Source organism: Equus przewalskii, chromosome 18, assembly GCF_037783145.1.
Source record: "Equus przewalskii isolate Varuska chromosome 18, EquPr2, whole genome shotgun sequence".
NCBI lineage: Eukaryota > Metazoa > Chordata > Mammalia > Perissodactyla > Equidae > Equus > Equus przewalskii.
Genome location: NC_091848.1, coordinates 29,734,564 through 29,756,687, shown reverse-complemented (window position 1 = coordinate 29,756,687; position 22,124 = coordinate 29,734,564). Strand labels below are relative to the sequence as shown.

Sequence of the window (22,124 nt, the reverse complement as noted above, 5' to 3'; positions counted from 1 at the left end):
TGTTTATAGATACCGACCAGCTGATTCTAAAATTTACATGGCAAGAGAAACGCCTTAAATACTGAAAACCATTTTTTTTTTTAAAGATTGGCACTTGGGCTAACAACTGTTGCCAATCTTCCTTTTTTTTTTTTTTTTTAAGAATTGGCACCTGGGCTAACAACTGTTGCCAATCGTTTTTTTTTTTTTTCTGCTTTATCTCCCTAAACCCCCTCCTTGTACACAGTTGTATATCTTAGTTGCAGGTCCTTCTAGTTGTGGGATGTGGAATGCCACCTCAACGTGGCCTGACAAGTGATGCCATGTCCGCACCCAGGATCCAAACCCTGGGCCGCCGCAGCGGAGCACCCGAACTTAACCACTTGGCCACGGAGCCGGCCCCTGAAAACCATTTTCAAAAAGAAGAATAAGGTTATAGGAATCACGCTACAAACAATCCAATTTTTAAATGTCAAAAGTCTTAAAGAGACACTTTGCCAAAAAGGATATTGAGAAGGCAAAACGATGTTCAACATAATTAGCCATAAGTGAAATAAAAATTAAAACCACAAAATTAGATACTACTATACATCTTTCAGAATAACTAAAGTAAGAAACACTGACAACAGCAAGTGCTGAAGAGAATACAGGGCAAATGGAACTCTCCTGCTGGGACTACAAATTGGTACAGCCTCTGGAAAACAATTTGCCAGTTTCTTATAAGTTAAACTTACCATAGGATCTAGCAATCCCCCTCCTAGGTATTTACCCAAGAGAAATGGAAACTTACATTCACACAAAAACCTGTACATGAATGTTTACAGCAGCTCTATTATTAATTGCCAAAAACTAGAAACAACTCAAATATCCTTGAACAGGCAAATGGATAAACAAACGCTGGTACATCCAAAAAAGAGACTATTTTTCAGCAATACAAAACAAGGAGCTATTGGCAACAATTTGCATGAATCTCAAAGGTATCATGCTAAGTGACAAAAGCCAGTCTCAACAGGTTACCGACTATCCAACTCCATTTAATTGACATCCCTGAAAGGACAGTGAACAGACCAGGGGCTAGAGGTAATAGGAGGGAGCGACTGTAAAGGCACAGCACAAGAGAGTCATTTGGGAGAGAGAACAGTTCTGTATCCTGATTGGGGCCGTGATAAAATGAGTCTATACATCAGTTTTTATTCATAGAGCTGTACTTCAAAAAAAGTCAATTTTATTGTATGTTAATTAGAAATGTATTTTTTAAAGTGGCATGATTTTTCTTTTTTAAGAGCTCCACAAATGATTTGTGAACCCTTTTAGACAGTTTAAACAAATGAAAGCCGTTTTAACCTAAATATGGTTTCTATTTTCAAAATTTACTTTGAAAATAACACAGCCCTGTCGTTAAGTACGGAATGTTCCAGGAAAGTCTAGCCGTAGAGGTACATAGAGAGATCAATGAACTGTCCCAGCTTTCAGCATATCAAGCCAGTGTTGCTAATCTCGATACAACAGCAGAGTCAAAGTTCACACTAGAAAACATTAGCACACTCCTCTTAGATATAGCCTTCCCCTTTCTTACCAAATAGCTTCAAAGTGTTTGGAACTCTGAGAGGACATTTATAATATAATATAAGAGAGAACTAGAACCAGGTTTTCAGTGAGATAAGGTGAAAGAGAATCTTAAAAAGAGCACTGAACTTGGAGTTCTAAGTGTGACTGTTTGAGAGACAGCCTGAGAGAAGAGGAGAGGAATATTCGCAGCAACCACTCAGATAGTGTTATAACCTGGTCACTGTCTTGATGACTAATTTAAGATTGACATGCTAGGCATCCATGGGCACTTCTTCAGAGGACGAGAAGAGAGTTCCATTGTACCGTTTCCCTAGTGGGTGAAGAATTTGTTGATTAAGTATTCTGTATTTAGAGACACTGAGGCAGGAGTTATGCATGGGGTGATAGAAACTAATAGCTACCTCATCAGTTTGTTGGGAAAAGTCTACTTGATAATACCTGTAGAGTGATTAGCACTGTGCTGGAACATAAATGGCTCTCAGAAAGTGCCGGTTATCATTAGCTCTTATTAAATGAGATGAAATATGTGAAGCACTTCAGAAACCAAGGAACAGGAGATGAACATGAGTTACCATTAATATTATTTACAAAAAAGAGCTCAAGTGACTTAGTTCAAGTTGAACGTCGACCATTGGACAAAACTTGCCATGTTCTACTCTTTCTGGGTACTAGGTCCAAGATCCGTGCTATTTCCCCAAATATTTCAGAGAAGATAGTTGCAGTTCTAAGTCCAGCCTCTGTAACTTACAGAAAAGCCAAGACTGTTACAAGATGCTCTATGATGAAACCTGAGCTTGGAGAAACCATGGGCCAGGATTCTCTAGTCCTGGAATCCCTCATGTCTTAATGAAAGTAAAAACCTCTGCCCTGACCATCTCATAGCGTTGTGGTAGAGGATCAAATGACGTCACATGCGGAAAGAGACTTCTAATTATAAAGTGCTATACTAACATAATGTGATATGACATTGGCTTTTATTATGAAATAAGCTGGACTTTTTTATTTGGTTTAAATTTGAAAGAATCCAAAGGGATGGAGATCTCAAAGCCAAAAAGGAAATATGTTCTAAATTGCTTAATTCAAATCAGAACGTGGATTACCCCTGGTGACATTAACAGGGAGGGGCAAGAGTGAGCCTTCTGAAGCGGGATAATGTTCTATTCCTTAGTCAGGTGATGGTTACATGATGATGCATTTGTAAAAATTCATCAATTTGTATACTTAATATTTATGCACTTTACTGTTAATATGTTCACACTTCCGTAAATTATGAAAAAACGTGTGCTTGACTGAAGTTAAGGGTGGTTTAAAACAACAGGGAGAGGTTAGAGAAAGGTATAGGATAACACTGTAACCTTTTAAATCAAGAAAGCAGCTTAAAATCCAACACAGAAAGTGACAGGGAGTCATCTCGGGAAGCTTCAAGGCTGGGAGGAAAATATTTATGATAAATATACCTAACATTCCTTCTAATTCACTCAACAAATATTTATCAAGCTCTAGACACAGTCTGAGGGAGGAGGCGGGAAGGAAAACGCTCCTGTCCTCGTGCAGCTTGCAGTCCTAAGGCATATAAACACCCAGAGCACAGTGCTGCTGCAGAGACATTCCACAGCCTGTGAGAGGATAGAGAGGGAGCAGCTCGCAGGGGAAATGCGATGTCATCTGAAGTTCAAGTAGGGAATTAAGCAAAATTATAACCACCACAGACACAAAACAATCACATCACCTTGCAGACTAAGATTGTCACCTCCAGGTTAGAAAATTCATTACTTTTCCCAGCATAGAAAAGCTTCTGAGCCATCTGAGGTTTTCTCCCCTTAAATTTCATATAACTACATTGCCACTAATAACCTCTCTAATTCAAAGGGATGGTCTGAAGATCACGATCCTGTCCGTGCAGCTCTCAAGAGAAAGACATCACCTACACATGGTTAGAAAGGCCACAAGTAAGAAAAACGTGGCCAAGGTTTCATAGATTTCTCCATAAAGACTGTACGCTCCAGCTTCTAAGTCTACAGAATCGAATTTTGCTCAAATCAAAAAGTATTTATTGAGCCCCGATTTCATACACTATAATAGAAACTGTGCAGTATACAGAAAAAAAACACACAGTTCTTACAATCATAGATCTCATAGTTTGGGAGCAAAGTCAGACTTATAAACACAAAATAAAAAGAAAGGAAAAAAGTAGCAAAAAGAACAAGTAAATGGTCAAGAATAATACAAACACACCAAAATGCATGGTGTAAGCTATCATATCCCATAGTGAGCATTCTGCCAAAGGACTATACGGCCAAATGATTTTGAAAAGTGACATGCCACATATCTCTTCACATGAGCATTTTAAAGGCTTGAGTACTCTACCAAGTAAATACTGGTTGACTCTTTCAACACAGCACTTACCAAAGTTATTTGACTATGAACCCCTTCTGAATGCATTATACCTCTTAGGGTTCCATCAGAAAGACTGACAGAAGACAGGGAAAGCTCTAATTAGAGAAAGGAGAGCCCAAGCCCTAATTCCTCAATCCATAACATGCAGATGCTTTTCAAAATCACCTAACTCCCCTTGAAACTAAACTGGCTACTAGAGAAAGGAAATGAATCCGAACTTTCCCGCAGCCTCACCTTCCCTCTGCAGCCTTTCCTGATGCTCTCTTATCTTGCGTCTGGCTAGAAGTAAACTAAGCCTTTTCTAAAAACTCTGGGCAGGTATCTGCACCTCCCTTAGAGCCGTGAGAAATTTCTGTCCTGATCTGTTTTATTCAGCTTTTTTCTCTTTTCATCTCTCTTTTTGAACTAGGACTCCAAGTTTGTGTCCACAGTATATAGTCCACTGCTGTTACACAATAAACACATATAAATACAAGCAGCTGCTGAGTAGTAGAAAGAACATCTTCCTAGGACACAGTCAACCTCTGTTCTAGTTTGCTGTTGGTCACTTTTTAACTGTGTGCCCTTGGATAATTTGCTTAACCCCTGTGGACCCTGATATCCTTATCAATAAAACAGGATAACAAATATTTCCTTCATAGGCTGCTCTAAGGATCAAATTAGACAACATTTTATGAAAAGCTTCATAAATGGTGAAGTGTGATACAAATATGACTGTTGATACTTTTATTTTACACACGTGTTCACATGCACACTAGATTCTTTAACAAGGCTGCAGGCCATCCAGAGGATGCAGTCCCCTCCAGGAGTGGGTCTAAACAGACGTCACTCTGAGCTCTGTGACTCTCGTCAAGATCCACTGCCTAATGGTGAACCTGTCTTCTGAAATTAGACTTGAAGGCATCTAAGCCATCCTTGGTCTCACAACACAGTCAGTTGTCCTTTCGCAAGAGCACTTCCTCGTGTCATCTTCCCGCTTCTGGCAGAAAAAAATGACTGGCTTGCTAGAGATCATCCATCGTAGCCTAGAGCTTCACCTGCCCTTGTGTTCAGGGACCTGGAAGCTTCAGTAGCTTCAGCTACACAGAGACCCTGCAGCACCCAGGGGTTCCTCATTCTCAATTACACAGAGAAACAGGATGAGTCCCAGGTCCTAGTCCGGACTCCTGCATTATTTAGCTTATTAGTGACTTTGCTGGTGCACTTTAAAGTCCTGGTGCCTCAGTTTCCACTAGTTTTATTAGGAAGAGTTACAGTCAAAAGCTAAATTAGAACTTTCACAGAAGACTCACTGTGTCCCAGACCAACGCTGCGCCAATTGTGAGAAAGCACGGGGGCTCCAGGACAGCCTCCACCTTCAGGCATTCTGTCTACTGGAGAACGCTGCCCATTTGCCATCCTCCCCATCCCCATCCCCAGTCTTGTCCCTAAAATGCAGAGATAATATTCTAAGTCTTCCTGGGAATCCACAGAAGCCAAAACTAGAGAGCCTTAAAGAAAATATCATCTCTCTGTACCCAAAGTGTTAAAGAAAATCCCCTTATGAACTAACACTGAGGAGGTCTGTGTGAGTCTGTGTCCCTGTTGAGAAAATTCTATGGCTTCTTTCACTGAATTTTGGACACCAGGATCATCCTGACAGATGGCAATGTGTACCCACCAGTCCCATAGTCTGGGATGTGACCTCAGTCCACCTGATCACTCTGGATGGAGAGAAGGGGTCGGGGGCTCCGGCCACTGTTCTTTACATGTGCAGTTAGCACTTGGTGACCTCACTGCAAATAAAGTAAGAACATGCAACCCCCCCTTTCATCAGAATGAGAATGATCTGAAATTGTATAGTGCTATTATCTACTGATCCATAAACCACTGAAGACTCAAGTGACCCTAATTTTAACAAGTACACCTCACCTTCCCCATATAGCTACTTAGAAAAAACTCCACCCTCGCAGAGAGGTGCTCAAGCAGTGCTTAACATGAGGTTTTAAAATGCCTTGACAAGAAAATTGAGCTGGAGGGCAGAACATACAGTAGAAAAAAAAAAATGACAGAGTACAACTAGGGCATTCTCTGGCTGCAACATAAGCTTTTCAGGGACATTTTTTCCCATTGCAAAGCTAATAAACAATAACTGAGCACCTACTATGTGAACCCTCTGTGCTAAATGCTAAAGGATGAGAAAGATTTTAACATGCCCTAGGCATCCAGGAACTCACAACCTAGTACAGCTCTCCAGCACACGTGTTGCTAATTACAACCTTGTACTTAAAAGCCTATTCTTTTAGTGAAATGTTCCAGCCCTGGCTCTGCCACTTAGTGACTGCAGAACATTGAGTGAGTCACTTAATCCACCTGTGCCTGAGTTTCCTCAACTGTAAAATGGGGAGAAGAATAGGACCTACTTCATATGTTTGTTGACAGAATTAGATGAGTTAACATACATAAAATGCCTAAATGAATATTTGCTATTATTATTTCTTTAACTGTACCAAGTAGTTTAGCTGTGTTTGCTCAGGCTATTGTTAAGTATACAAATCAGTCCAGGCAACATGCTCCAAGGAAGGAATTACTTGCATTTTACTGGGGGGAAGGGGTTAAGGCGGGGAGACCCCTTGAATGGCATTACAGCTGGACACTGAAGACAGGCAACGCTCTGAAATGCAGCCATGCATAGGGCAAAATTAAAACAAAACAAGCTCTACTTTTTACCACTGAGCAGAGAACAAGAAGGAAAACTTGTTGAAAAACTCTAATTAGACAAATATTATCTCGCAGTTATGAAGTCCCTAAAACCATGGACTAGGAACAGCGATTAGAAATAGGAATTTTATTCTGCACATCATTTCTATGGCATCCACTCCATGGAGCTGCTAATCCCATCAATGCATGGTTACCACCTTCTGGCCTAGGTAGCAGCACTAGTGATTATAGGAGTTAACGGGACATTACCCAAGCAATGGGGCCATAAAAAGTATGTTCGATTATGCCGACAATGCCAGTTCAAGAATGGATGGCTTTCTCATTAGCACAAAAAATATTTTTAAAACACTTTGCCACTCACAAAGTTTTTTTCACATACACATATTCATTTAAACCTTTGAAGACTGTCAGGAGTCTGATATTTACTATCAATCCCATTTTACAGAAAAAGTAGTGATTTCCCCAAAGTTCCACAGATAATAAATGGTGAAACCAGTGCAAACTCAGATATCTTCTTTCTTTCTTTCTTGTTTTTCTTTGCAGGGAAAGATTTGCCCTGAACTAACATCTTGTTGCCATACTTTGTCTTTTTTTTCCTCCCCAAAGCCCCAGTGCATAGTTATTTATCCTAGTTGTAAGTCCTTCTAGTTCCACATGAGCCACTGCCACAGCATGGCAAGTGACAAGACAGGTGGTGTGGGTCTGCAACCAGGAAACAAACCTGGGCAGCTGAAGCAGTGACAGCACTAAACTTTCACCACTAGGCCATCAGGGCTGGCTCATCGAACTCAGATAGATATCTTGACCCCAAATCTCATGATCTTTCTGCTGTATGCTCTCTCTCTGCTCTGGTTGTGACTACTTTAAACGTTTGTGTTAGAGACATGGGGCCACAGAAATGCTATTTTCTACTGGGGTCTGAATGTCTATCTTCTGCTTAGCAAACGGTCTCAGCATTCGTCATGTTCTAAAGAAAATCCCATGGTGCTTCATGCCATTGATCTGTAGCTGTCTCCAACAGAAGGACCTGAATGCCTGCTGTGGCCCTGGGAATTTTAAATAAGAAGTCAATGAGAGATGCTGGTAAGTGGATCTGTAATTGTCTAGGGGCGGATAAAACCTTGGTGGAATAATAATCATATCAATATGCTGGCTACATGAATGATCCTGCAGTGAATTACAACAGGGTACTTCAACTCCGAAGCCTAGGGTGGCACATCTGCATAATTAATCTCACTCTGCAATAACCCGGCAGGGTCAGCAAGATTGGCATTCTGCAGCCAAAATTAATGTCTTATTATTTCAGTCCCCTTTGGTGTTTCTTCAGATTCCGGAAAATAATATCAGATGTAGCAGCTCTGTTGACAGAGAGACAGGGTTTTAAAGGGTCACCAAGTTACAAAAAAAATCCTCACATAAATCCTGGTAGGTAGACAGAGGATAAATTCAATACATAGTCCTAAAACACCTACTAAATTTAAGGCTCTTGATATTTTTTTAATTTTATTCTTGGATTAACTTAGATCCTCCAAAGACCACATATTGATCCATACTGTCCAGCTTGGGCTTCTACAGAATCATTTTAAGAAATCACATTTTGGTACTGTGTCCTCATTTTAGAGAAACATTAGGTTATTAATATTAGGTGAAAATTAGGTTCAAAAGTTATCTTTTTCTACAGAACTTCTCAGGGCCTTTAGAATGCTAATGCACACTGTGAGTCTAAATTACTTAGGAATCACTTACAGGGCTCCTCAAACTTAAATTGACTTTAGGAATCCTTGTTTAAAATATCTCCGAGCATTAGGATTCTTGGCACAGTTTAGAAATGCTGACTGGAGTTCTTTCAGGAAAAAAAAGGGGGTTTCATCTGTAGAAGGAACCCGGCAATAGACCAAGACCAAGTGATGAGAAATTCCTGTAAATTCTCTCATGGGGTGTATTAGAAAAGCTCGTAGGGGGAAAAGGGCCATGAATTCTTAATTGGGGAAAAAAGTGGGAAATTCAAAGCAATTTTCTAATTTCCTAAGGTATCCCTATGGCAAGCTGATGGAGAAACAATCGCATAATGACTAGCTAAAATGAGAGATAAGACGTGCTGGTGGATTTAAGTATGGTAATGCTTTGCTCGGCCAGTATAGCTAACTGGAGTTGATTATGATTTCACTTCTTCTAGCATTTTGGATGCTTAAACTCTGCTGCCAAATCAGAACATAAGATACCATAGAGAAAGAGTCAAAAAACAGAGGGCTCTCTAATTTCTCCAATTATCTAAGGAGTCAGCATACATAAGGAGACCTGGCAAATAACCCTTTCACCTCTGTGACCCTAATATATGATAGAAAAATTAAAAGTGCTATTATTTTTAATTGGTCTGCCCTTCTCTGAAAAAGAGAAAGAGGAGAAAATGCATGTATTCATTAGGGTGACCTGAAAACCAGTAGTTTTTTGTATGTAAATATTCTTTCTATCCACTGATGCTTGAAAAGCAGACCGAAATCTTGTTCTTGAAAGGAGAAATATTTACTAGATCACAAACAAGAAGGCTGTAAAAGCCTTAGGTAAGTTTTGGGTGCCATGAGGACACCTGTAAGGGCTGACTGATGACAAGGACCAAATCAATGTTCCTACACAGCACATCTTAATTCTATTTCCTTGATGTCCTTCAAATGACATTCTGGATCCTCCAGGGTCTGGCAGAAAAACTCCTCTATCCAACGCTTTTCTGTACCACTCCTCATATAACCTGGACTCTGGCCATACGTACACATACAGATGGTACCATAAATCACCCCTGTGTCTCCTTTCCCTTTTAATCATCCCTTCTGCCTAGAATGCCATGCATCCCCTCTTCACATGTACAAACACTGCCCATCCTTCAAGATCTATTTTCAAATCCATTTCCTTCATGAAACTGCCCCGCTTCTCTTAGCCAAATGTAATTTATCCCTTCTCCCTACAACTTTCCCTATGGTCACAGCAACGTAATTCTTTACCTTGTACTACAATTATGTGTGTACGTCTTCTCTCTTGGATCCCTTGAGAACTGGTCCACCTCTGATGAATGTCTGTCTTGTAGGGCCTAGCACGAAGCCTGGCACATGGAAAGTGCTTAGTACTGTGTGCTGAATGACTGCAGTCTTCTGAAGAGAGTGATCCTATAGCCTGTTTCTCAGTCTAGGAAAATACTGTAACTCTTTCATTTGTTTTCCACACTTCGGGTCTCTCAACACTCATTTCTTTCTCCAGATCATCTTTAGGGAGGTGTTTTCTCACTAAATTCTGTTAGACAATTTACAAGAATACCCAGGGACTGTCATCTGTTTTGTCAGTGTAAGACTTGGTTATGCTTTATAATACATACATTTGCGTTTATCCTGTGCATGATGACACTGAACAAGAGCGATCCCCAGTGAGCTCCTGCCCAAGTGTCCACATAGGGAACTCCTGGGACTAGCCCTGGAATATTGTTTAATTTGAATTCACAGTGTCTCATTCAACATTATTGTAGCTCATTATTTTTTGGCCAGGGTGAAACCCCCTGAGCCTGCTGCTGCTGGGCAAAAAGAAAATTCCCTTCTTCCTAACTGTCATGTTCCAGTGGCTGGCTGTATTTCTAACTGCCATTCCTAACCCCTCAGAAGCTCTGAGGAGGCATCCAGACTTAGAAAGGAAGAGCTGATGTGAGGATGTAACAGACATCCCCTTGGCCCCGTCCCATCACTCCCCAAACCCTACACTCTGGAGTTTTTAAACCTGAAGCATGACATGGATGAGGAGAGAGGGGTGTGGTCCAGAGAAAGCAGAGGAAAGTAGAGAGTGGAGAGGTTACAATCCAAGCCAGAAGCACGTCTGGAGAGGAGAGGACTCTAAGAAATTTAACCTGGAGAACAATATCTGTTCATTCATTCAATAAATACTCTCCAAATTCCTACTGTACGCTAGATACCTTACTCAACTCAAATAACTCATGCTTTAACAGTATACACAGTGCTTCTTTCCATGTCCTGTTTTATTTGACCTTCACGACACTTCTTCAGGAAAGAATATAATTTTCCTGTTTTACAGATGAAGAAATTAGGTGCAAAAGGGCGAACTGTCTTACTCAAGATATCATAGCAATCAAATAGCAGAGCTTGGTTTTAAATAAGGTTCTCTGATTGCAGCAGATGATCTGCCTGATTCTTTGACATCTTCTGCCCAGTGCCCATGGCAGGCTAGAAACCAAACACGTGAAGGAAGCATTCAATATTTAGTTTGCTGTGTTTCACAAAATAACCCAGAAGATCAATTAAGAAAGATAAAGATTCACTGGGGCAAAGGTCATGGAAAACGCCAACCTACATTAGTAAAATCTCTGAATTATAAGCAAAAAATATCTCACTGAAAAAGCAGTTTTCATTACGTTGAAAGCAATGGAGTGGCACAAATGAGACGTTTCTGGGAATTGCACAGACTCAGATTATTTATAATTGGTGTAGCATCACTTGTATAAATGAGGGCACCACATTCAAAGGTTTTAAAGTTGTTTTCCGCAGTCAGTTTCCCAAGAAAACACCTTTGTGTTTCAAATCCTGGGCAAACCGACCTTTACTTATCACCTATAGGCAGGATGTTGAAATCTCAAGGGCAGTTTTTAAGAGGTAGGTTAAAATGCTAATGACGGTGGTTGCCAGGGGTTGGGGTAACGAAGGAATAGGGAGTAAGTGTTTAAAACGTACAGTTTCTGTTGAAGAAGAAGAAGTTCTCGAGATGGATGGTGGTCCCGGCTGGTGACACCACAACAAGGTGAACGTACTTAATACCACAGAACTGTGCAGCAAAACATGGTTAAAATGGTGAATTTTATGTATATTTTACCACAATAAAAAGTAAAATTTTAAAAAATGATAATGAATTATCAAATCAGATTCCATCACGAAGGTATATAATTTGTTATAGAAGGCCAAAGTCAAACCTCAGCTGAATCTCTGGTTGATCACAAACTCAGAAAAACATTAAGACTTTATATCTGAACTGCATTAGTTAAACATCCTAAAATACGTCCTAGCCTCTGTAAAAACAAATACAAATTAAAAATAAGAGGTTTAATTCTCCTTGTTGAAAACAAAGGAAGAGAGTTCCCCCTCCTCCTTTTTGTGAGAGCATTTACTTGAGAAAGTGAGTAACTGTTCCACACTTTCTCCTCTCTTTATACAAATCCTTTTGAAGACTAGATAAATCTCCTGTCAGCTTTGGAACCTAGGAATGTCTTTCTCAAAGATCTGGGGGTCATCTCTTTGCAATGTAAACACCAAGACAGAGGCGCTATCTCCCAGTTCCTGTGGGAGGGCAGGAGCCTAGCTTCCCTGAGGTGCCTTGCTCCAAGCTGCAAAACTACTTCCTGACAGATGCAGCAATCCCGCTTCTGGGTATTTGTCCAAAACAACTGAAATCAGAATCTCGAGGAGATACCTTCACTCCCATACTCATTGCACCACTATTCACAATAGCCAAGATGTGGAGATAACCTAAATGTCCATCCACAGATGAATGGACAAAGAAAATGCGGTATACACATACAACGTAATACTATTCAGCCTTAAAAAAGAAGGACATTCTGCCATATGCGACAACATGGAGAACTCTTGAGGACATTATGCTAAGTGAAATACCCAGTTACAGAAAGACGAATACTTCATGATTCTACCCATATGAGTTAACTAAAATAGTCAAACTCATAGAATCAAAGAGCATAATGGTGGCTGCCAAGGGCTGGGGGGAGAGGGAAATGGGAGTTACTAATCAAGGGGCATAAAGTTTCAGCCAAGAAAGATGAGTCAGCTCTAGAGACCTGCTGTACAACATGGTACCTATAGTCAACAATAAGTACTGTAGACAAAAATTTGTTAAGAGTGCAGATCTTATTTTAAGTATTCTTACCACAGTGAAACACAATTTAAAAAATAAAGATATGAGCGCTTTGCCCTTTGGATAAAGCCAATTAACTAACACAGAAGATCACCCCAATTACCAAGTAGAGTGGGAATGAACTGAGTGTGACAAATGTTGCTACCAAGTCCTTATTTGAGGACAAGTTACTGTTTATCTTGAAAACATGTATGCAATGGGCTACTTGGCCATATAAAAGGGTGAGTTTCTTTCTGTTCTTGCAATATCTTAGTGGATTGCCTGTGATACGCCTCACATTCTGGTTTAATGCTTATTCAATAATAAAAGTGTTTTCTTTGTTACCTTTGTGGAGAGGATTTCTGGGTTGAGAGATTTTGTTTTTAATTAAATTTCCCCAACACCTCCCAAACCTATAACATCTATAATTTTCACTAAAACAAATTTTAAGGGGAAAAAAAACCAAAACACAGACACACATGAGAGAAAAGACTAATTTTTGTTATTACAAACTGGCAGGAAAACCAAAAGAAAGGGGCAAATGAACTTCTGGAAGAAAAGGAAAGACAAATTTTAAAATAACAAGTGAGCACTGCTGTCTATGAAAACAAATTACGGTTAATTGCACATCCAGGACAGGAAGAAATTTCCCTACAGACAAGCTTAAGCAAACAGTTTGCAAAATGACTTCCAGAAAGAAAATTTTGTGCCTTTTGAGGCTTTCAGCTCCAAAATGGACATGCTACAACCATTGGTCGACCAAAGACAAACAATGGAAGGATAATAGGGGACAAAGGTAAAAAGAGACCTTGGGAAGGAGGAAGGCAGGGAGCGAGGGAGAGAGAAAAAGAGAGAGAGAATGAGAATATGAAGGTGAATAACAGTAATCAGAATTCATGGAAACTAGTTCCTCAGTGCTCTCATACACTTCCTGCCATTTCTGTATATCCAGTACCTCACGGATTTCTCGAAACAAAATCTCTAGGACAATTTTGTTACATGTTTGTCAGTATTTATCCCCTACTACTTTGTATTATGGCTATTCTTGTACAAGTTTCATCTCTTCTACTTCATTATAAGTGTTGTGCCTTAAAGGCTTGACAGCAAAATAAGTTTCGTTTTCTTTTTTATAATTCATTTTTGATTCCATTACAACGCCAAATGGAGAGCACAGAACTAGAAAATATCTTCTAATAAACTAATAAACATAAGCAGAAAGAAGTTTTCAAACAATTTCATGATCTTAATAATCTAAAAGAAATGGATGAAACAGGCATTACACATTCAAGATTTGTTTGTAATGACAGGAGAAAAAATAGCAAGTGTCCACTGGGTTTGTTCTTATATAGGGCAAATAAGCGTCTGTTTGGTTATTTATATATTTATGATTTATATTTATAATTATATTATTTATATTTACATTTATTTTATTTTACTTACTATATTGTTATAGTTACTATTTTTGTTTTATCTATTTATTTCTTTTATTTTGTGTATTTATGATGTTTATTTTATTTATTTATATTTATTGTAATTTTACTAAATACACTCAGTATTTTTGTGAAGGATCAGGGACACCATTATACTAAAGTTTTGATTATGGGAATAATGAGTGGAATGAATAAGAAAACTACAAAACAAAGATGTAGAGACTAGAGGAGAAGACAGAAGTGACAGACAATAAGAAAAACAATAATGCCAGGGAAAGTGGGAAAGATGGAGATGTTGGGGGAAAGAATCTGAAGGGGATTCTTTTTCTGTCTATAAGGGGAGACAGAAAAAGCCCTTGTGAAATTATGAAGCTTCTCCTTTTCCAAGTTTTCAAAAAGCAAATATAATCAACTAAAACAATGTCATTTTCCTGAGATCAGTTGCACCAAAATCTGATTTTAGACCTTACCCTGACCTTGTGATCAGGCTTCCAATTCTTGAAACAAATACACAATTAGGCCAGTTGTACAGATATTACCTATTAATTATATTACCCTACTAATAAAATACCAACACAAAGTGTTTCCCTGTGCCTTAAATATAATAATACCCCCAAAGCAGAGAAGAGTAGCAAATTTAGATGGAAGGCAAAAGGCATTTATAAGCAGCTATGTTGAGGACAGTGAGAAAGTTGAGCTATTAAAAGTAAACAAGAAAACTAAATAACCAAAATACAAACAAGCAAAAAACCCACAGGGATCTCAGGGTCTGTGGCCATTTAATGTTAGAGTGAGTCTTACACATTTCAACAGGTCCTGAGGACATCATTATGCACAGTAAAACATAATTTATGTTCAAAATCCTAGCCATGAATTGTTAATTAAATGTCTAATTTCTCAGGACACTCACTATAAGACAGCTGCGCGGTATGGAACACACTTTAGAAAGACATACTGTTAAAATGGTTACAACAAGATCTTTCACCATAGAAAACCTGAGGAAGCCTTGGGACAACCAACTCACTTAATAGACAGAAAAACAAAGACATAAAGATAACATGATTGATCCAAAATCAGTTGGTTGTTGGAACTAAGCAAAGCTATAATCCAGGAACAGTGACTGTTAACGCTACTGGGTTTGTGGCTACCCGACAAATACAAAATTAGTAATTAGGAACTGAAACTTTAACTTTCATAATGTTCTATGACCTAGAAAGCAGCTATCACTGAGTATTTTCAGAGAGTTGAGGTTTTACCTTAAGAAATACTGTGATCAGAAATGTGAAGGTCAGTGGCCCTGGTGGGGACCTGACAGTTAGTTAGAAGGCACAGTTTTCCTTGGAGAAGGTGGACCTTCTAAAGCCTACGAGAAAGAAAGGCATTTTGTGTTGGACAGGAACAGAGCTACACAAAAGGGAATTTAAGTCCAACACACTTACCATGGGGAAAATAAATCATATATGTATTAAGAAAATCTCCTTCCTAGCATGTTTTTCTGGTCATCAAACTCTATTGTTTACAATCAAACAACTTTGAGAATCTGGCCTGATTCTTTTTCTAAAGACTCATCATTGCTAAATAAACAGACTAAGCAATGCATTTGAAAGCAAATTGCACAAGGAGGCAGGAGACTTGAGTTCAAGGCTCGGTGTAACTCTGGACAAGGGCCTCGGGGTTGTTATGTGTAAAGAGAGTGAACTGAACATGATGATCTCTAAGCTTCCTCATGGCTATGATTCATGTTTCTAGTCAGGTCTTAGCAAGTAGAAATGAGACCAATAGGGGAAAGATGAATACCCCATAGTATGCAATATAGTTAAAGTTTCACATATTTGCAACAAAGGCTTGTTGCAATAAAGGCTTTCTGAGTCCTATTTAAAATAGAGGACTTATTTTCCTAAGCCCTATCCTCCACTTGGCAGTTTTTATTCTCTCCTCCTTTATCCATCTTGTTATCAAGATGACCTCTAGAAAATCAGTAAGGGCCTTGGAAGTCAAATAATGTTATTTGGGATGCTATTTGGGAGGCCCGAAAAGAGAGGTGACTTTCATGAGTTCAATGGCTCGCTTGTGAAAACGTGAAAAGATGGCTTTTGATTCCCTGTCCAAGCCTTTCTCTGATGAAGCCATGCTGCCTCTGAACTCTGAAAAACTACTAGGAAATATATCTGTCTCCTAAAAATAACGCAACATCTATATACTGGGAAAGAGTCAAGTCTAAACAAGCAATGGTCCTGTGTCAAAGGAAGACAGCTACTTGGACCCAGGAGCAATGAACGGCTGCTGCTCTCTTTCCACAACTTTGTGAGGATTTACGGTGTACATGGGAAATCTTGGACAAAGTACCTCCAGGCAGTGTTGAACCGGATCCCTAAGGAGTCCTTGCAGCTATGAAGCTTTTAACATGTTTACTTCCTGGGGACAGCGGGGTTAGCCTGACTTCAGATAGCTGTGAGCTCCTGAAGCTTCTCTGTAAGGGATAGGACTTCATAGTGTGAAATATACAAACATGACAGATTTGACCAAAGCGTACTTAGCTATAACATTTCATTTAAAAAAAAAATTAAACTGAGTTGGAGATTGGTATAGTCTTTTTGAGTCCTAAGGGGAAAGATCACCATATTTAATTGAAAAGCATTGTCCATTCTTCGTTGCAGCACTGGTGGGAACGACCTACTGTCAGTTTTGCTATCTTTCTTTTTATTCTTTCCTATCAAAGCTCTTGATCAACTGCCGGACACTTTCAATCACTGTAACACTCCTTCCTTCAAGAACCAAGGAACAGTCTCAATGCTGACACTAAATCAAAGGATTATCATTTTTGAACAGCACAGCTTTCAGATTAGTAGTAAACTAATTTAAAAAAGAGAGAGAAAATAGAAAAAAATGGAGCCTTGCACTCCTGACATCCTGGCCTGCAAGCGGCTCTCCTTTGAATCGGCAAAAAAGAAACAGCTCTCAAAGACACTTTCTCATATGCTGCCAACTGCAGAGGGAATATTTTTCGGGGGATGCTTGTCTGGTCTGACTCAGACTTGTTTTAGGGTGTGTCTTCATTCCTCCAAGAGGTCGGCCCTGGGCAAGACTGCATTCATTAGTAATTAAAAGAAAAAAAAAATCCAGAGCTGGCAGCCAGTGGGAAATTTTTCTACACGGATGAGCACCTCCCACGTGCTCTAGTCACAGACACCACTGGGCTGGTGGGAGGGCCTGACGGATCCGTGCCAGGCCCAGACACAAGTCTTCCATTCTGACACCGAGGGCTGCCAAGTGAGAAGGAACCACATCCTTCCTCATCCTAAGTCCCCTTCTTAAATCGAGTAGTTGTTCAGTCGGGGAAGCACAGGGGGGAGAGAGGAGGCGACATCACTAGTTGGTGTTAATTATAACAAGGGGAAACCTTTATTCCCAATATAAAGTTTCTAAGGGAATTCAAGACAGAATCTCAAGGCCGGAAAAGCCCTCAAATGTCATTTTGAGTCAAACTTCTTTTTCCAGTATTCAAATCTCCCTGTAACATCCTTGCCAAGTGGATGTCGAGGCCCTCTTTAAATATCTCTAGCGATGGTGAGCTCATTACCAATTCACTTTTTATATGGCCCAAACATTGATAAGTGTCTCATTATGTTGAACTGGACTCTGGAACTGGGTTCAGTTGTCCCGGTTGAGGTCTCTGGAGCCACATCAGGCAGATGCCTCTCTCTTCTACAGACACCTTCGGGCATCTAATCCAGTGGCTCCAGTACTTGAAAGCAGCATTTCCCTGTCTCCATAGATCTCCCTTTCAAAAATGGGATACTAGTTCAACAAACACCATAGGATTTCACTCATACGTGGAGGATAAACAAACACACACATAGATACGGAGAGAACAGATTGGTGGTTACCAGAGGGGAAGGGGGATGAGGAGGGCAAAAGAGGTAAAGGGGCACAAATGTATGGTGATGGATGGAAACTAGACTTTTGGTGGTAAACAACATACAGTCTATACAGAAGCTGAAATATAATGACGTACACCTGAAATTTACATAACGTCATAAACCACTGTGACTTCAACAAAATAAACAATAAAATAAAATAGGAGACTAGGGCCTTTGGGAATCACTTCTTCCCCTACTCTCCTTTCCAAAGCTCAAAGTGAGAAAAGCACACTGAGGAAACGAAAATGCCATTAAAACAGGAAGAACTGGCATCAATCGATTAAGGTACTTCCAATACTGTCTGGGCTTAAAAGGAAATTGAAAAAGGGAGAAAAGAAAGCAATAAAAGGCCAGAAACTCCAATGACCAATGGGGTAGCTCACCCAAGCTTGGTTTCTAGGGAATTGTTGGACAGATCAGCGTAGCGTTTAAACATCTATTACAAGATGCTCACGTACGTGTAAGCAAATCGGATGGGGCTGTGGGATAGAGGGCACGCACGCCTCAGCACATGGAAGCAAAGCTCAAGGTTTCGGCATAGGTTTGGAGTCACACAGACCTGGAGCCACCTCCTCTGTAGCTGTGCAAGCTTCTTAACCATGCTGGCTCTCAGTTTCCTTACTGATGGATGGGTCAGTAAAGCATTTCCTTGAGTCAGGCATGAGGACTACATGAGATAATTTTATAAAGCACCAGACACATAGTAAGCACTCAAATTTGTTACCTATATTTTTTTCTTATTACTAGAAGTCTAGCTTTTGATTCTACCAAACTTTTCCCTACATACTGTAGCAAATACAAGGAAGCAGAAAACCCATATATCTGGTGGGCAGACATGAAGCCAGTTCTCCTGTGGGAGAACCAAAGCAAGGGAAGCATCTCGTTACAGTAGGAAGTACAACACTGTACTAGAACTTGGAAGGCCAGTCATAGACAAGTTCAGCTGACTCTAAACCAGGCACATCTCTCTCTGGCCTATTTGCAAAGCCAGGAGTTTAGCCATTTTGATCTTAACAACCCAGAATTCTCAGAGAACCATCACAAGTACTCCATTTAACGGTAGCTGGGGAATCCTGATTTCTATTTTTTTTTTAAAGATTGGCACCTGAGCTGACATCTGTTGCCAATCTTCTTTTTTCTTCTTCTTCTCTCCAAAGCTTCCCAGTAGATAGTTGTATATTCTAGTTGTGGTCCTTCTGGTTGTGCCACATGGGACGCCACCTCAGCATGGCCTGATGAGTGGTGCCATGTCCGCATCCAGGATCCGAAACTCTGGGCCACTGAAGTGGAGCACGCAAACTTAACCACTCGGCCGCAGGGCCAACCCCAAAAGCTTGATTTCTATCTGCCTCCTCCTACTCCCCTGAGCCACGTCTTCACATCAATAACTGCAATACTCCTAGACACCCCAAAGTGCAGAACCTGAGGTTGTTACCCCAATTTCATATGCCCTAGGGATCCGTCTAAGAGGATGAAACACTGAAGGGGTGCACTGAATGGAGGTTATAGGTTTTGTATTCACTTGCTGTTGGCTGTTGAAATCTCAAGTGATACAGCACTAGGTGTAAGTGTGTTTTAAATAAGTCAAGACGAGTGAATGAGTTCTGCTGTGTTTTGACAAGGAGGAAGCCAGGAAACACTGTTTTTAAACATTCAGGAGTATGTGCTTGGAAGCCCTGACAGGGAAGACTTATGGGATGACCTAATTCAAAGATATGTGGATCTCCTGGGGATGCTAAGGTACCTGCTCAGGTATGCTTTTGTAAAGAAGGCTTTCCTTTTGATCCTGTGTTTGGTGCTCTGTGCTTTGATAGAAGACAGTAAAAATCCTGCAAGGTGAGGAATCAGTCAGCTGGAACTGTAACATCTGGGTTACAAGGAGCCTGCTTTCTGGGTGGAAAGACACCTTAAAGGTAATGAAGTCCAAAAATTATGGACAGATTTAGAACAGGGACACAGCAGAGCCAGAGATGTGTCCCAAGAAGGTTATCAGGCAGTGGTGCATAGAGTGAAATGGAGAGACCGGCGCTGGAAAGGTACCCATTGAATCTATGGAACTGCAGTGCGTGCTCTTGAATCAAGAGCTAAGTGGTCACTCGGTGGTTATCACAACCTCTGAGCTTCAGTTTTCTCATTTATACTAATGCAGACCAAACTGACCTTGCAGAGTTGTTGTCAAACCAAATGAGATAATGGACATGGAAGTACTTTGCAAATTGTTAGGTACTTGGACAAAAATTCCCAAGCATAAGGTAATACTCCCATTACTGCTCAGTAAAGCTAAAAAGGCATTATTTTACTAAGTGAAATAAGTAATACTTATTTTTATACGATCTTCCTCTCAAAATGATACTGACGTGGTCACATAAGCCAATTTCATTCCAGTTGATGCTCCAATTACATATACACTTTCTCTGTCTCTTCACATACTGGAGGCAGAATCATCAGGGACTTTTAAAGAATGGTTATCTAGGTATGCCATAAGGACAGTATAGTCAACAATATTAGCCAAAGGTCACACCACCTTGGATTGCAACGTACACTAACATTTTTAATTCCTAGGATGGTCCTGAACAACCTCTTATTATGACTCTGAGTCACCTCTCTCTGAGTCACCAAATTTTCTTGCCTGGATTATTATAATAGGATGCTCATTTAATTGCCCCACCTAAGCTCCAATGCTTTGACATTCAATGGCAGATCTGTCTAAAACACAGATCCAATAATGCCCCTCCCTTGCTCAAGAATATTCAGTGCTTCTCCTTGACTTAAAAGATTAAGCACAAATTCCTCAACAGGGTATTTAAGATCCTCAACAGTAGGGCTTTTGCCGATCTTTTTTAAGTCTTATTTTCAATGACCCCAGTGCTCATATACCATCTCCCAGTAGAAGTGGGCTCTCCCCAAGCAAGGTGACCACTTTCCTCCTTCACTTTATGTTTTCATCCTATTCTCTTTATCTGCAGTATCGCTTGTAGTTTTTAACTGAGTCAATTTAGTTCAACAGGAATTAGGTTTTCCAGAATCTCCTTCTCTGTACGGTTCCTAGTTAGGCCTGGTCACAGGGAAATGTGCATAAGATTTGGATGGGAGAAGTGAAGTCGTAGCTGTTGCTTTGGGAGGCTCCAACTAGGGGCCTGGGTACTACTGGGTCTCACGCATGTGTTTGCTGATCTGGTGGCTCACCTCCTAGGTGGGGGCAGCAGCCATGCCCTCTGCTCCTTCAGCTCCTGACAGATCTCCCCCTTCAACTTCTCCAAGTCCCAGGCCAGGCTGGTGTGAAGCTCCATGGCTAAGCGCACCGGCACCTTCTGCAGGCCACCCACATCATTGGGGTTAGGTACCGTAAGAGATGGATAAGGGTTGCAGTTTGTCCTCATGGGGTCCAACTGCTCTTTTCCACTTCACGTCCGGCGTTCCTTCCTGACTGCCTGCCTACCATAGGCAGAGGCAACAGTCTTCCACAGACTCCTTCACGAGCTCATTCGTAGAGTCCTTAGTGACTTTTTTTCTGATCTCTCAATTGTCCCCTTTTGAGACTTTAATTGCCAGCTCCTCCCACAATTGCAGGTCTAATCCCTATGATAAAGCACATACTCCACATTATGAATCCATATCATATCTGCTCCCGTGGTCAGACCCTAACTCATACACCACTCCTCCCTACCAATCTCTCTATGTCCAAAACCTGTCCATCACTTCAATACTCACTTCAAACACCACTTCCTCATAAACCCTTCCTGAGTGACATAGTTGTCTCTCCCTTTGAAACCAAAATGTTTTACCACAATCTTTTAAAAATTATGTAATATGCTCTTACATTATTCCAAATAGTATACGAGTTGTATTATAAACCTTTGTGCATACCTTATCTTTGATAATGATCTACAAATTCTTATTCTTCAGGGGCAATGCTTATGTGATTTCATTTTAATCTCCTTATCTCACCAGTGTCTTACCTACTGAAGGTTCTCAGAAAATGCTTATTGTCCAAAGGAGTAAGTGAATTATCCACGCTACTATTCCCTTTTAATAACACAGGTAGGTGAAACCCAATGCTGCTGGGTGTAGTATAGCCTCACGTATATGCAGACTATTTCTATAGCCACTTTACCTTTCCATTCTCTTCCCTTAGCGAAGCCTCTCTATTCCGAAGTCAATGTTGTTTATTCTTATCATACACATGGCTCTAATAAAACTCGTGAGCCAGCTCCTTAGTCTACAGTAAAGCAGAAACAGC

At 40.3% G+C, this 22,124-nt stretch overlaps 1 protein-coding gene across 9 annotated transcripts in view; it reads right to left on the bottom strand.

Annotated features, from left to right (window-relative positions):
* IL1RAP (interleukin 1 receptor accessory protein) overlaps positions 1–22,124 on the bottom strand; it is a 131,202-nt gene that overhangs the window by 96,571 nt on the left and 12,507 nt on the right. For 3 of the 9 annotated variants that reach the window (XM_070582522.1, XM_008540786.2, XM_070582525.1), the window contains exon 1: positions 4,180–4,352. The exons of the other annotated variants lie outside the window; for them this stretch is intronic. The gene's annotated coding sequence lies outside the window, so the exon portion shown is untranslated. Of the gene's footprint in view, positions 1–4,179; positions 4,353–22,124 lie in introns of those variants that run through there. 9 annotated transcript variants of the gene reach the window in all.